This window comes from Ictidomys tridecemlineatus, chromosome 6 (assembly GCF_052094955.1).
Source record: "Ictidomys tridecemlineatus isolate mIctTri1 chromosome 6, mIctTri1.hap1, whole genome shotgun sequence".
NCBI classification, from domain to species: domain Eukaryota; kingdom Metazoa; phylum Chordata; class Mammalia; order Rodentia; family Sciuridae; genus Ictidomys; species Ictidomys tridecemlineatus.
Window position 1 is genome coordinate 139,733,287 of NC_135482.1, and position 7,154 is coordinate 139,740,440.

General features: G+C 33.3%; 1 pseudogene; it reads right to left on the bottom strand.

Moving 5' to 3' along the window:
• Window positions 1–546: 546 nt before the first annotated feature.
• On the bottom strand, window positions 547–1,058 carry LOC101970822 (S-phase kinase-associated protein 1 pseudogene; annotated as a pseudogene).
• Window positions 1,059–7,154: the final 6,096 nt, after the last annotated feature.

A 7,154-nucleotide genomic window follows, 5' to 3' on the forward strand; every position in this document is an offset into this window, starting at 1 on the left:
ATAAAGAAGGAAATAGAGGATAAATATTTTTTTGTGCAGAAGTATTCAAAATGATTGATGTTGATACTCTTTCTTCTATTAGGCTGAGTGTAATTCTTCACTCCTTAAGTGTGGATTATGCCCAAATAGTACATTATGGAAAACTGAAGGGTGAATTTTTGTTTTCAGAAAACCTTTTTCAAGTTTTTTTTTTATTTACAATGCCAACTTCTAAAAGCTCACTAAATTTAACTAAACAATAAACTAGGCAGAAATTGCTTTACAAAAAAAGTGAAAGTCCAAAATGCCACTTTCTACAGAGAACCCGCAGTTCAGTTTTATTCAGTGTTAATAAATAAATAAATTTTGTCTCATAGTATAAGAAATTCAGCCATGGTTTGCAGTCTGTATTCAAACTATACATGCAATAAGGAGAATATTATGCTAATACAATTGATTTGCTGCTGCATTTGTCTACTATCTGTCTAATATTAACAATTATAAACAGAGCAGGTCAACTAGTATTTGGAACAGTCCTTACAATGTTTCAGTGTCAGGTACAACTTTTCACTTCTTTTCACACCACTGGTTCTCTTTGGATACCTGGGCTTCCTCCTCTTCAGTAAAGTCATTTTTTTATATTAAAGGTTTTTTGAACCCCCTCAGGAGTTTCCCCCTTGATTATATTGGTAATAGTCTTGCATGTAACGTAAAGCAAAGCTTTGACATCTACTTTTAGGAATACTTGGTCCCAAAGTGGCATATCATCTGTTCACTTGTTTTTGTTCTCATCATCCTCAGGAGGAGGAGGGTTGCCTTTGTTGTGTGTGCACCACTGAATGATCTTTTTGAATATTGCTGCATTAACATTTGGTAGAGGAACTAGGTCATTGTCTCCTTCATCATCCATTTCCAGATTTTCCAACACAGTCTTGATTGTAACGGATTGTTTGGCAATTTCTACATCAACTTCAAATATCTTCCCTTCAGAAGAACTCTGCAACTTAACTGAAGCCATGGTGCTTGGTCTCAAGAAGAAGGCAGGGAGGAGGGAGGCATTCACACAAGGAAGGAAAAAGGTGAAGGACACGTCCAATAGCAAGTAACATTTTAGTAGAGAAATTTGATTAATACTTCCTCAGCTGGTGATCAAGGTTAACGTCAATAGTTATGTTGATGCTGTATACACATGATCTTCCTCTCCCAAACCCATTACCATGGCCCAAGAGTGAGAGAAATATTAGAAAAATTGTAATAGAGAACATACCAGACTAGTATTCCTCAAAATTATCAAGGTCGTCAAAGATACGGATTCTGGCAAACTGTCACTGCCTACTTAATCTAAGGATACATAATGAAAAAATGTAATGTGGAATACTGAAGGTGATCCTCGAGTATAACTTGTTCATAGGTAAAACCTAAGGAGATCTTAATAAATTGTGGACTTCAGTTGATAATTGTGTATGTCAATAATTGTTTGTATTAATTTTGACAAAGGTGCCATGACAGAAAATTTAAATAAACGGGAACTTGATATATAAAGTCTATCTTTATGATATTTTTATAAATGAAAAAGCTTTAAAAACAAAAACATTTATAAAAAAATAACTAAATCACCACTCAAAATAAAAAAAATATTTTACATATATAATGCAAAATGCTATTGAATATGTTTTATAATGTTTATAATGTTTCTGGTTATTTAAAAATAATATAATGTAATTCATAGTTCATTATCAATACATTGAGAATTCAATACTAACTGTGTTTTGGCAAATATGAGGTAAATTTTTCTGGTGATTACAAATTTTTTAATTAATATTAATAATCCATCTTTATGGAAATGTAATATTAATTTGGCAATTAAATGTGTATGAATGATGTCTATCTGAAATTACTCTTGAGTTTTAAATTATGGATTTCACACCTGATGTATTCCAGTGTGTGCTGATAACAAATGGAAAACACTTCCGCAGCATGGCCAGCTAAATGATCTCTATTAACTTAATGGTAAACATCCCTTCATGCTGTGTTTGCACAAAACACAGAATACTTTACAGATCAGGTGTATGAGAAATACATTTAATTGGATATTAGTGAGACTGACATGCACAAGAAAAACACATCATTAACTGAGAAGATAATTTGAAGGTTACCTCTATCGTAGAAGGAGTTTGTGTAAATTAATAATGCTCTTTTGTGTTTATGTGAAGCTCAGGAGTTTCATGCTTAAATTTAACACAATAATAACAGGAACAAATTATTACCAGTTATTTAGGCCAGATGTAAATGTGTGCATCAATAGACATATCTTATTTCAGTCACTCCCTTTAAACACCTGAACTGCTCATTATTAAACTTAAGAGTAAATAGAAAATTAGTCATTTTAATATCCAAGTATATAAATTAATTATAAAATGAATCATTATCATAATTTTAGGAGCTCATTAGGAAGAAGAGGTAATGTGTATTTCTTTAATAAGGACACTGAAAAAATAAGCCAAAGTTCTAAATACAATATATAGGCAGGCGGAAAAGAAAAACAGGTGTGTATGTAGTGGTATGTCACATTTTATAGCTTGGCCCATATTCCAAGGGTTTAGAAAGGCTGTTCTTAATAATAAAATTAGAGTTTAGTTCAAATACATCTTAATGTCTGGGTTTTGTTCAATTTTCTGTGAGTGTTGGTGGGAGAAAGGGCAGTAGCAGAATCTAGACAGCTTTTCTTGAGCTCCAAATTCTTTTATTTTTGCTTTAGAAATAACTCTTGACTTTGTCTACTCTTTCTTATCTCACAGTCCTAGTGAAAAATGGAAAAAAAAACTGATTAACTCATATTAGGAGATTTAGTAATATCAGAAAATGGCTTGAAAGTCTACCTGAGTCACTTTGAATATGTGTTAACATCAGATTTCTGGGAATGACTCCATATTTCCTTAATAAGAAACTATAAGGGACAGTCTAGGAATACCTATATTTTCTTTTTCTATATTGATCTATATTTCCACATCAAATTCTAGATTATGCACCATATCTAAAAATTTATATTTCTATGAATCTAGTGGAACTAAAGCTATTTCAAAAATCAAACATTAATTAATATGTCCACAGTATATTCTACCTAAAATAACCCAGTGTTCTAGACAGTGTGTTTCTAGCATCAGCTGGCTTATCTGTGAAAATCTTATTCTCATGGTACACCCACAATAATATTTTTCTTAAGTTACAAGAGTTTTCCTGGGTTATAGAATTCATGTTTAGAAATTAATAATGAACCACAGAAAGCATTCTCTATATCTTCCTTTTCTTCCCTTTTCTCAGATTTAAGAAACAAATAAGATAAGCTTTATATTTTTTTCATAAATTCTGTATATTGAAGTCTATCTTACAATTACACAATTGATTCACTCTAGGTATACAGTTTTATGTTGAAAATGCATTTGGTTTTGCAACCAACACCATGACCAAGATAATCAGTATTATCATTGCCCATCAAAAGTTTCCTAATGCCATTTCCAATCTTACATTTAAATAAAAAATTAGCACTTATATGATCCATGTCTAAAGAAGTCCAGTTGAATGATTATCCTCCTCTCTCTCCTCTTTGAGTAAGGAAAATAAATTTTTTGTTGAAGTATTAGAAGTCAGTTTTGATGACCCTCATTGTCTCCTTGTCTCTAGAGTAGCTCAGAGACCCTGTCATGCAGTCTATAGCATCATAAAGCCCTTCTCTTGAAAAATTATTGGGTCTTCATAAAAAGTCCTTGTTTTCAACTATAGTTAAGAAGTGCCTTGTTCTTACATAGAGCAGTATACATGGATATGAGAACATTGTGAATAACCCTATCCTGATAAATGTTTAACTGACTCTCTGGATTAAAAAAAAAGTTATAATTTGAAGTGCTTTACAATTTTCAGGATGTATATATTTCCACTGTGAGTGAATTCAAGCTAACTACAAGAAGCATTGAATGTGGATTTTGAAAGAGATTGCTAACAACAAACCCTCAAATGCTCATATGGGCCAACTCCACCAACACATCACTACCATCACTCAAAGAGAAACAGTGTTTTTTTTTCCCCTGACTTCATAAATTTAAAAAGAATAGTGCTGACAATTGGGATTACTTGTGTCCATAGAGCTTAACCATTGGGAAAGTGAATAGAGACTGTTATAACCATTGGGAAAGGGAATTGAGACTGTTATAACCATTTGTTTCTCTTTTATTTATTTTTCCTTTCAAACACACAACATGAAAGCTATAAACAATAAAGAACTTACTGCTCCATCAGGGAAATTCTACAAATCAATTGTCCAGGAAAATAAATTGTCCCTCTTGTCAATACCTCCCCAATCAGGACAATATATAGCTCATCTGGGTATAGAGCTCACTTATTAAACAACAGTTTATGTATCATAACTCACAAGAATCACACCTTTCAGAATTCAGTAATCAGTAGTTATTATGTCACAGTCTACCCAAGCCTAATCACTTCCTGTACCTTTAAGACCTGTATTAAATCATTTGGGTCCAGAAACCAAAATCTTACAAACAATTTTCCTTTTCCGAATCCCTTTGTAACACTACTGAGACTGTCATACTGGTGTTCACTCTTGCAGCAAGCAGTTTGCATAATGAATTTATCTTTGCTTAATCAAAACCTTTCTCCTTGGATATTTTTCATTGAATTGTTCTTAGTTTTCTTGGGCACTGAAGTATGGCAAATATACAGTGGTGCAGCTCTTGTGCTTTCCTATGCTTACAGCACACAGAGCCCTGTGGAGAAGGAGCCTTGACTACAGAGTGTTTCCTTTCCCTTCTGATGCTCCTCTCTTTGCTGTCATTGGTGAGAAAACTGAGCACTGACACTTGCTTGAGCTTTGGGAAGCCATAAAGATGAGGCACAATTAATTACATGTGGTGATTATTTCTGGATTCAGAAATTCACTCTTACTGCCCAAATTGCTTCTAGACTAGAGCTGTGCCATTAGTGTGATCATAATCGCTTCTCCAAGGCTATATCCTTTCTGAAAAATGATGAAACACATCTTACAGTATTGATCTGGACAGCAATTATTGCATTTAGGATATACTTCCTTTAGAGCTATCCAACCACCATTGACATAAGGTCAGAAACCAGGGTTCCTATCTCCTGCAGAGCTCATTTTTTTTCTCAAATTCTTTAAACTCTTCTTGGGCAGGACAACTTCAACCCGCAGGACACATGTAATTTTAAAAGGAGGACACATGTAATTTTAAAAGGAAGGGTACATATTAATTTTCCTCTCATAAAGACAGTTCTGCTTTTATGTAAATATATAGATTAAAATAGAGAAGTAATTTTAAAAAGGGTCACATGTAACTTCACATTTATATGTGTATGTATGTCTTTGTGTGTGTGTGTGTGCGTGTGTGTGTGCGTGTATTTGCCTATGTGTATAGGTTGGTCAAACAGAGAACTAGAGAATTCAGGTTTCTATGCTTGAATGGAAGGGGAAAATGACCATTAACCATCAAACTACAGTTAATGATATAGAAAGTACAGATAAAGGCTTAAAAGTGAAGCATACTTTATTTTCTCTCAGGTAGCATTTCACTTTTCTGTTAGACTACTGAAAGTAAGCTTTCAGCAGAGTATGTTTAAAATAAACATCATAGAAAGGGAAAGCTTTTTGAACAGGCATAAACTAGGGAAATATGGCTTTTCTCACTCATAAAACTATTGAACAGACAAGGCCCTTTCTCAGATCTTTACTTCTGAGGAGTGTATGATACCATTTGGCTTTGCCATCACAAAACAGTGACAATGCTTTTTTGGAAGAAAAGTTATAGCCATGTGTTGTAACTCTTCATAGTTATGGATAATTAGAAAATAAATTTATTAATACATCATTTGTTTCTATTCCTCAGTGAAAAATTATATCTTATTTCCCATGTGACTTTAATCCCTTACAATTTTACACTTCTATTTAGTTTGACCATTTCTCTAAGTAGTTAGTTCTGCAAATGTGCCATGTTCAGGAATTCTCAAAATTTTTATTTTATTAATAGTTTATTGTTTATTTTCTTGCTAACATTATTGATCTAGCAAAATAAACAAAACATTTTGAACATTTGAGACAAGAATTCCTGAGAGCAGGTTTAAGAAACAATGAATGAAGCATGATGACAGCGCAAACCATTTCATTTTGCATATACATAGCTTCTGCCTAAATTCATGGAATTCTTGAGGGGGGAATTTCTCTAATACTATAAGCAAAATATGCTTCTACACTTATTTAATTCACTCCTGAAGGTGTTGTAAACTAATATTGTTGATTCTGTTAAGATCTAATTATTTTTCCCTTGATAAAAATACTGTTTCCTCATGAAAAGGAGAATGAATGAAAACTAGCAGTCACTGAATTTCTAGGGACTATTAACCTCATTTACTCTTCACAGTATTTGGTTATGAAAAAGAAATGGAACACAACAAAGATAAAGTTACTGTGTTCTCTTTAATATTTAATACTCTATGAATCCATATATCCCAGATTAATTTGCAAGTATAACAAGCCAGAAATCTCAATGACCTCATAGGACATAGCTTTATGTTTTTCCCACAGTTTATATCCATTTCTGTTCCAAGTATGTGTGATGGGGAAGGAAAACTCTGGGAATGCATTTTTTATTGCTCTTATGAGGGGTCCTAGGTGATCTAGCTGTCATAAAGAACACTGCCTGGCAGTAGAGAGTGCCAAAAAAGAGAAACAAAAAGTCACACTCCAGAATGTGAAGCCTTCCATGCAGTGACCAGTACCCTTATTTCACTTGATACACAAATCAAAAGTTATCCTTGCCTTCATAGAGACAAGTTTGCCTCTACCACCAATATCATGGAGAGAGAGAGAGAGAGAGAGAGAGAGAGAGAGAGAGAGAGAGAGAGAGAGAGAGAGAATGTGAAAGAGGAGAGGAATAGAAGAATATATTTAATAGGCCTAGTGAGATTCATAGGATGAGATCCATAGGATGAGATCTTTTGTTTTGTATGAAAACAAGAATCTGGGCTTTAAAATATTGAGGGCATTTTCACTTGAACTTGTATAAAGATTTTATAATCCTAGTGAATCTCCATTGATGCAATTTCCACCTTCCTAAGAAGTGAGATAATCAATATGAATCTACTGAACAATC